Source organism: Alosa alosa, chromosome 19 (assembly GCF_017589495.1).
Source record: "Alosa alosa isolate M-15738 ecotype Scorff River chromosome 19, AALO_Geno_1.1, whole genome shotgun sequence".
Taxonomy (NCBI): domain Eukaryota; kingdom Metazoa; phylum Chordata; class Actinopteri; order Clupeiformes; family Clupeidae; genus Alosa; species Alosa alosa.
The window spans coordinates 1,538,788-1,548,655 of record NC_063207.1 but is presented as its reverse complement, the minus strand read 5'-3'; the positions used below and the strand labels follow the sequence as shown (position 1 = coordinate 1,548,655).

General features: G+C 40.5%; 1 protein-coding gene across 1 annotated transcript in view; it reads right to left on the bottom strand.

The window, feature by feature from the left end:
* Positions 1–9,766: 9,766 nt before the first annotated feature.
* The window catches only part of LOC125284316 (presequence protease, mitochondrial-like), a 27,033-nt gene continuing 26,931 nt past the window's right edge, over positions 9,767–9,868 (bottom strand). Inside the window, 1 exon segment of the mRNA XM_048228224.1 lies at positions 9,767–9,868. This exon segment is cut by the window's right edge and continues 1,171 nt beyond it. The gene's annotated coding sequence lies outside the window, so the exon portion shown is untranslated.

Genomic DNA, 9,868 nt, shown 5'->3' with positions numbered 1-9,868 from the left:
AAACTCTGCCAGTGGTGAGCAGTGTTTGCATACTACTACAGTGTCCCGGCACCATTAAAGTCACGGATGTAAACACAGATTCCTCCTCCTCGTGATTTACCTCCCTTTACAATGGCCCTGTCTGCTCGATAGCATTCTAGCTGCTCCAGTTGTACAGCAGAGTCCGGAATGTTGTCATTTAACCAAGTCTCAGTGAAGACGAAAGCACACAGCAGTTACTTACTGTCTGGTTCGTTGATCTCAGCAGTCGTATGTGATCCATTTTGTTGTCCAGTGATCGACATTTGCCAGGAGAATGGATGGTATGGCTGGGCGAAGAAAGGCTGGCCGCTAGCCTGGCCGTCGACGCCTCAGCTTGCCCTCTTCTGCTTCCTCGCACACCGCTTCCGGCGCTTTCTTTCCGGGAGGAGTAGCAGGCGAACCGTGTTGTTGCAGGCCGGAGTAGTCCGAAGTTCCTTTAAGCGCCTCTGTTGTAAAGTCCAGAACGCTGCAAAACTTGCTTTTGCAGATGTCGATTAAAAACTGCCTGCTGTTTTTTAAGGGCAGTACCCAATCAGCAGTACCCAATCATCTCTCTCTAAGAGCAGTACCCAATCATCTCTCTAAGGGCAGTACCCAATCATCTCTCTCTATATATTGTAAGGGCAGTAGTCAATCATTTTTCTCTAAAGGCAGTACCCAATCATCTCTCTCTATATAAGGGCAGTATCCAATCATCCAATCATCTCTCTATATAAGGGCAGTACCCAATCATCCAATCATCTCTCTCTATATAAGGGCAGTATTCAACCATCCAATCATCTCTATATAAGGGCAGTACCCAATCATCCAATCATCTCTCTATATAAGGGCAGTATTCAATCATCCAATCATCTCTATATATAGGGCAGTACCCAATCATCTCTCTAAGGGAAGTACCCAATCATTCAATCATCTCTCTACAGTATATAAGGGCAGTGTCCAATCATCTCTCTCTAAGGGCAGTACCCAATCATCTCTCTCTATATATTGTAAGGGCAGTAGTCAATCATTTTTCTCTAAAGGCAGTACCCAATCATCTCTCTCTATATAAGGGCAGTATCCAATCATCCAATCATCTCTATATAAGGGCAGTACCCAATCATCCAATCATCTCTCTCTATATAAGGGCAGTATTCAACCATCCAATCATCTCTATATAAGGGCAGTACCCAATCATCCAATCATCTCTCTCTATATAAGGGCAGTATTCAATCATCCAATCATCTCTATATAAGGGCAGTACCCAATCATCTCTCTCTAAGGGAAGTACCCAATCATTCAATCATCTCTCTCTACAGTATATAAGGGCAGTGTCCAATCATCTCTCTCTAAGGGCAGTACCCAATCATCTCTCTCTATATATTGTAAGGGCAGTAGTCAATCATTTTTCTCTAAAGGCAGTACCCAATCATCTCTCTCTATATAAGGGCAGTATCCAATCATCTCTATATAAGGCCAGTACCCAATCATCCAATCATCTCTCTCTAAGGGCAGTACCCAATCATCACTCTCTAAGGGAAGTACCCAATCATCTCTCTCTCTATAAGGGCAGTACCCAATCATCTCTCTCTAAGAGCAGTACCCAATCATCTCTCTCTCAGGGAAGTACCCAATCATCTCTCTCTCTATATATAAGGGCAGTACCCAATCATCTCTCTCTAAGGGCAGTACCCAATCATCTCTCTCTATATATTGTAAGGGCAGTAGTCAATCATTTTTCTCTAAAGGCAGTACCCAATCATCTCTCTCTATATAAGGGCAGTATCCAATCATCTCTCTATATAAGGGCAGTATTCAATCATCCAATCATCTCTATATAAGGCCAGTACCCAATCATCCAATCATCTCTCTCTAAGGGCAGTACCCAATCATCTTTCTCGAAGGGAAGTACCCAATCATCTCTCTCTCTATAAGGGCAGTACCCAATCATCTCTCTCTAAGAGCAGTGCCCAATCATCTCTCTCTAAGGGAAGTACCCAATCATCTCTCTCTCTATATATAAGGGCAGTACCCAATCATCTCTCTCTAAGGGCAGTACCCAATCATCTCTCTCTATATATATAAGGGCAGTACCCAATCATCTCTCTCTATATAAGGGCAGTACCCAATCATCTCTCTCTATATAAGGGCAGTACCCAATTATGTCCCTCTTTGGGCAGTTGTAAATCAATTATCTCTGCACCTAAAGACCCTTCCTTGCACTCATCAGCATCTAGACTAAAGATACACACACAGTCCCTCTCACTTATACACACACACATATTCTCTCTCCCTCACCCATCACCTGAGGAGTTCAATCATATTAAGGACTACCCCACAACAGGTATGCAGGAGGCCCACTATTTACCTTAAAAAAAACTGGCAAAAAAATCTCACAGAAAAAGAAGGGTTCGCTGGCCTGCTAAAGTTACCTAACCTGACCCTAGCCAGATGAATTTCGTTCCGCTTAGCTCCACCTAGCTTCACTCACATCCATCTGGGACCTCTTCCATTGACAGTGATTTCTGCAACCGACTTTATGGTTCAGCCAATCAGAACGCAGGGCGGGAGTTTCATAGATGTGACATAGCGCAGAAGCAACTGTGAGACTGTTATTAGCGTCACGGGTTGGCTTCGATGTGAGTGGTTGAAGTAGCACGTCAATAGATGACGGACAAGTGGCTTATTCAATCATATGCAAGCATTTTTTGATTTGGCCCAGCCTTCTGAAGCAACACTTCAATGGATCGGTTCCAGATGGATGAGTGGAGCTAGGCGGAGCGAAATTCATCTGGCTAGGGTCAGGTTAAAAGTGAACTCCTTCTTCTTCAGTGAGTGTTTTTGGGGCAGTTTGCAAACGGAGTGCATTACCACCATCTGCTGGACTGAGGTGTAATGGCAAGTGAACCCTGTAGCCTCAATCTGGCTGCCTGGTGAAAAAGGGCGATTTGCCTCTAATGTGTAATTGTCCAGGGGATTAATAAATAAACTAGACTGCATTTCCGGGCGGAACTGGGCGAAAGTGTGTTTGCCCTGGTCCGGTCACCAACGTGAGCAGACAGTGACATAATGCTTATGCTGAACCTGGCTTGATCCAAGCATTCTAACAGTGCCTTTCAGTGTTGGAGCAGTGGCAATACCTCAAAAGCTCTATTCAACTATTGCCTTGTGGGGTGAATGCGGTTCGTTGGCTTTTACCTGTGGCCTGCCTTCGAATTTAGCTTCTATGACTAAAATCAAATCAATAAAATAAAACAGCAGTGATTGGCTGCAAAATAAATAAAGTCACTGCCTTGCACCTCTCAAACTGGGCCATCAGGTAACCTAGAGAAAAAAATTTGAAATTATGAAATATGACCAAGGCATTAAAATGCTGCTTGTTTGTCAGGATATTTTTTCACTGATTTATTTTAGAAATATGAGCTATGAGTGTGAATGTTATATATTCCATCCCCTAATTCTGTTTTTTTACTGGTTTATTTGACAAATAATCTATATGGATTTGCTCTATAAAGACCTTATGTCTGTTTGGGATTGTTTTGAGAGCCTATTGATGTATCTCAGAATAAAGGAATGTCCACAATATTAGTGATGGGGTTTTTTTGTGTGTAAATGTATTTTACTTAACTCATTGAATGTAGCTGGATACTCATGAACGCATGTCTCTAATAGCCACAATAGGAGTAATTTTAGCAACACCGTATTTTGTGTGGCCCATAACCCACCCAGTGGATCATGAAAATGTGCCAAAATTCACATTCCTTGCTTGTTGTTGGTACATTAATCCCATTCAGATTGCCACTTATCTGAGATGTAAGAGTTCAGTATAGGTTTAAGGTCTGGGGCAGGGGATTTGACATTCTGTGACTTCTTCATTGAGGGCTTGCTTAGCAGCACTGTCCGCTTTCTCATTTCCCCTCAGACCAACATGGCCTGGGACCCAGCAAAAACTACACTCAAGTTCTGGTTCTTTAGGCGCTCTAGTTGATCAAGCTCAGCTTTGGTTGTACTTTTTTATGACATTAAAGCCTACTGGAAAGATTTTAATTAAATCCCTCTCACCCATAGTTTTCTATTTATTTACAAATGTACATAGGCCTACTGTAATTACATTTATACATAGTTATTCTACTGATCTTTATACTATTCATCCTGCACATAAACTTATTCTTACTACTCTTATAATGTTGTTTCTGTACTACAATGACACTGTTTCCACACTGCACATAGCTGTATGTTATGTACATATCTGTTGTCATATTGAATATCCATATTTATTCTGTTTTATTATATTATGTTAATACACTGCATATATCTATATTATTATTTCTACTATTATAATGTTACTACTACATACATTATTCTACTTATTGTATGAGATAACTGCTAATACACTGCACATATTTATATTTAAGTCATATTACTCTAAACCACCTTCTGTAAATCAACTGTATACTACTGTCTACATTGCACTATATTTCTTGACCTGTCTCTGTATGTTTCATCACCTTTCTATACTTTGCCTCACATTGCAACACAGCTCAGATCTTTGGTTGCTATGAAGGCCAGTCGTTCTAAATGGATGGTTGCTATGGCCAAAGGCCAGTTCTATCTCTGCCGTTGTCAAGCGGGCATATCGTAAATTCTGATTAACCTTATCTTATTTAAAACATCTCTATTTTACTTATCCCACTTCCATACAGTGGGTCCCATTAAGAAGTGGCCACTTCATTCAAGGCCTTACCGTGGATTCACACAGCAGCATTAATAAATTAATCTGTCACCATATGCCTATGCTTACGTTTGCAAAGAAAACATTTTTAATTTGATCCACATGAAATGTTACATTTCATGTACATGTTGACAATGAGTAGGCTAGTTTTGGTTGTTGGTGGTGTTATTGCATCCCTTAGTTATGCCTACAATGCAAGTTCCCTCGCGATTGGAAGCTCCTGTAGACAATAGTAGACGCGTTTCAAAACATCGCATTAGGAGTCCTTGCCACTTCTTTTAAGCCGTCACAGGCGTAGGGTGCTACTTTTAGGGTAAAGTGCTTAGAGAATTACTGTTAGTAAAAAAAAAAAAAAAATAGCAGTCCTTAAGTTACACGCGTGGCGAGGTTACGAGTGCAAGCATCTCATATCAAATGACCATGGCATTACGCTAAACAACATAAATCCCAATTAGCAACATAGCACCATAGACATAATATACATAGACGCCGCATCGACCGCTACTCCTTATTAAGCTGGACGAGATTTGAGCCGCCATCTTGGACCGGTCATCCACTCCACTCAGTGTAATCTGTTTGGCCGGTGAGATGAGCTGTCAACGCACTTAATTAATCATATCTCACTGAATACCGAACAGATTCTCACGCGTTTTTTTTGCTGCAAAGGTCATACATGTAGCTATGATACAGGACACATGATTTAGCGTATTTTAATATTCATAGTGGGTTTAACAGTAATAGAATATTCTGATATATGATATAAAAAGTGACCTGGCGTCCGATATCAAAACTGGGAACATAATCCATGTTTGACAGCATAGACAAAACTAGTTTGATACAAGTTTAATGAGTTAAATATAGTTCACAGTTGACAGAAAAGTTCCATCAACAGCATTATTCACAGTCCACAGAAAGGTTCCATAAACATTTAAGTGAGATCAGTGCCATTCAGACATCTGAGGGGTATTCCAAGTAGGCCTATGTGGTTTAGTGACAAACTTGGGTAAATTGACTCAGAATAAGTTGTAAACCTCCCAGTAGAAAAGCTGTATGATACAGGAAACATGGTCGTGTGTATTTTAATACTCATAGTGGGCTTAACAGTAATAGAATATTCTGATATATGATATATTATAAAGTGATGACATCCAATATAAAAACTGGGAACATAACTAATCCACGTTTGACAGCATAAACAAAAACTGGTTTGATACAAGTTTTAATGAGTTAAATTTACAGAAAAAAATCCATTAACATTTTCAGTTCAGTGCCATCAAAAATAAAGTGATGAACAGACATTGGTGTGGCATAAAGGAAATGGAGTAACTGGGTTCAATATCAACAGCATGTTAGACAAGTTCCATAAATATTGTAAAGTGCAAGTTTGTAGGTTTGTTTCTGATCCTTAAAAAACAGACATTGGTTTGGCATAGTAAGTGTAACAGTTCATCAATTCAAGGCAAAAAGGTGACTTGTCACTTGTACAGTGTCAATGGGTTCATCAACAGCATCTGTTATTTACAGTTCACAGAAAGGTTCCAGCCCCAATGAAGAGATTAAATAAAAAAGGAATTAAGAAACATTTTAGAAACTGCTAAGATCAACCCGTTCATTGCAATCAGTAAAGATTCAGGGAGTGTCTTCACAGGCTCAGTGAGACAGAGTTACCGTCATGCAGTTGGTTCTATGATTTCGACAACTGGTGCATGTCATTTTGTATGTTCCCACCTTGCTAAAATCGCTTGGGTACACTTTGGCTGAGAACAAAAGTGCTTCAGACAGCAGGTGGGCAAATAAGATGGCATAGTAAACTGGGTAAACTCCATAAAAGAGGACTGAGTCAACCAGACGATGGGAAAATGGGACACAGAGTGGCGAATGCAGGTGGAGCTCATAAATCAAACATTCAGTCACAGTGTAGCAGATGCCCTGCAGTACTGCAATGAAGAGCTGCACCTTCCTCAGTTCCAGGGGTGTGAGGGAGACCGCTCAGTTCATTCACAGTCTTCTTGAACAAGGCAGTTGTTCTGGAGAGATACAAAATAATAAATAAATGAATTAAAAGGAATTTGAGAGGCATCTTATTCTTGTTAGGGTAAATGACATGTGAATAATACAGTGTTGGGCAAGCTACTTCGAAATTTTAGTGAGCTAAACTATCAGTTACTCTGCCATGAATAAAACACTACACAAAACTACCACCCAGGCAAATGTATTAGTAGCCTAACACAAACACAGCAGTAGGCTAGTTCACTACATAGGAAGCTACTTTAAATTGTGCTAATTTCACATGACAAGAAAAGTGTAGCTTGTCTGGCTAAGCTACTTGATAAATAAAGAAGTTGAGCTATTGAAAAGTTACTTTATTCAGGAAATAGTGAGGCTACCACCAACACACTTAGGCTACAAGTAGCAGCTAGCAATTGCCCAATAGGCTAGTCTGTGCCACTTGTGTAAAATTCGCCCATTGGAAATCTAGTGCGATTTATTTCTACAATAGCCTTCTTGTGTCAGTTGTAATCTAAGCAGTGTTATGGAATATGACTTATCAAGTCTCAGTTCATAGCGGGTGCAGAGCCATAGAGATTTCTCTCTATGGCCGGGTGAACACCGAGTAAACATAGCCTAGCTAGATGGCTACGATTTTCATACAGTAATATCAAAGATTGCTCCTTCTCAGCTCTGGTAATATTCTATTCACAAAATACAACCAATAGTACGGTTATGTTAAATCTTACTTGTGAAAAGTAAATCCCAGTATGGTCCATGGATTTAAGAAGGAAACATGCTGCACAGTGCTGTCATCTTGTGTCTTCTCGCAACGCGAACGAGGAGTATGACCGGTCTAAGATGGCGGTCATTTCTGTTTCCAGCAGCCAATGCGGCGTCTATGTATATTATGTCTATGCATAGCACTACATCTCCTCCACCCTATAGCTAGCCACACAAGAAATTAATAAATCTCTGCTTAGCATGCTTCTCCAGCTTAGCATTCTAATAACAGAAGGGGCACATTTATGTTGACCACTACAACATGACTCATTATGTCTGTAACGTTAACTGTATAAAACACTTACTTTCATAAAGGACGACACCATCCAGCACATGGAAACCGATATTTTAGGTTCTTGGCCACAAACTCAAAACGTGTCTCTCTGACGCCCTGTTCTAGAATCTTTGCTCTGAAGGCTGTGTTGCTAAGGCAACATCAAATAAAACGAAATGATAGTCTTTCAGTATTAAAATGTAATGCGTGTGATTCCGAATGGATATGTGTGGTTTTGCAATTAGAATAAACAAGAAATAACATTTCCAATAATTTCCCATGATAAATTACATAATATTTTGCACCTTCCTTACTTGGGAATCTCACACTGTATTTCAAGTAGGCTACACTAGTGAAATGTAATACAACGTTGCCACCTAGCGTTCAGATAGTTCTAGGCTATTTAACATTAACGTGACATTGATTGTTTATTCTTTTAAATCAACTCCATGCTTTTTTAGAAAACAATCTTTTATCATAGTTCCCTCTTCAATGAGCGATTACCAGCTCGTTTTTGTAACAGAGATAGCTGTTTATTGTCCCTAGGTTTACAGAAACACCTATTCATATTAATACGTAGCCTATGGAGGGCTGCCGACCACTGTTCATTACGGCCCAGAATGCCTTGCATGTCTTTACAACAAAACAACACAGTAAAACCTAAATGCCCGTAAACATATGCATTTGCATACTTGTAACATTTTTAATAATACTCTCCCATCATGATATGTAACAATAATGGAAAATTTAATTTGAATACCGTCAATGTGAAAACAACTCTATTATGTAAGCTATATATAGCTACTGTTCTCCTTGCCATTTCAGTTCGTAAGTCCATACTATCCCATGGCAGAGCAAGGATTTCATGGTTGGGCAAAGTTCCCTGGAGACATTGTGCATACATGGAAGGCATTGTGATAGAAGGTGTATGGTGAAAAGGTGAATGGTGTGAGTTACTAAATACATGTGGGTGGTTTGCCAAATGATAGAAACTTTGGAATATTTCCTTTTTTTTTTTTTTTTTTTTGCCTATGCACCCTCACACTGGAGTCCCCAGTTCATATACAAAATTTGGTATCGATATGTGACAGTGTTCCTGAGATATGGGCGACTTCCTGTTTCGAGCTTCGCCCCCGATTTCGTTTAGCTGTGATGGGCAAACGCTTTGAAAATCAAAAAATCCTTCCGCTAACATTTGTGAGGCTTGGTCCAAGGATAATGTACGTCAAGTTTCGTGGCGCTCGGACCAAATTTGTGACCTGTGAAAATTTAGTTTAGCTTTCTGTTCAATCCAATATGGCGGACGAACGCACGCCCACCTGGCGCCATCTTAGCGACCAACTTACACCGTACTGACCGGACGCTTTAAAGTTGGAACGGTGTCTCTGTCTCAAAGGGCCTAGGCTGGGGCTGACAAAAAATTAGGGAGACAGGAAAAAATAATAATAAAACTTAAGAAGAACAATAAGTGTGCTGCTTTGCAAGCACACTTAATAAGTGTGCTGCTTTGCAAGCACACTTAATTAATTTGAGGCCATTGGAGGCGAGGAACTTGAGACCACCACTCCATTCTTCAGGAGTCGAGTCGGCACTGCATTCTTGAAATCGGTCCACTAGGTGTTATTGTTCCACTTGGTGTTATCGTTCCACTAGGTGTTAATGTTCTAGGTGTTATTGTTCCACTAGGTGTTAATGTTCCACTAGGTGTTAATGTTCCACTAGGTGTTCCTGTTCTAGGTGTTATTGTTCCACTAACAGCACCGTCCAGTCCATGGACATGCACGCGCACACACACACTCACGCACACACACACGCACACACACACACACACCCCAACAGCACCGTCCAGTCCATATAGAAATGCACGCGCACACACACACCCCAACAGCACTGTCCAGTCCATGGACATGCACGCTCACACACACACTCACGCACACACAGTTTGAGTTTAGATATGGGCAATGAATGAATGAATCTGAGGGCATATGTCAATAGTTTAGTAAACACTATAGTATTTATTGAGTCCAAAGTAACATTATGGCATTTATAAAGTAGAGTCCCCAGCACATCTGAGTAGCACACACTGCCCA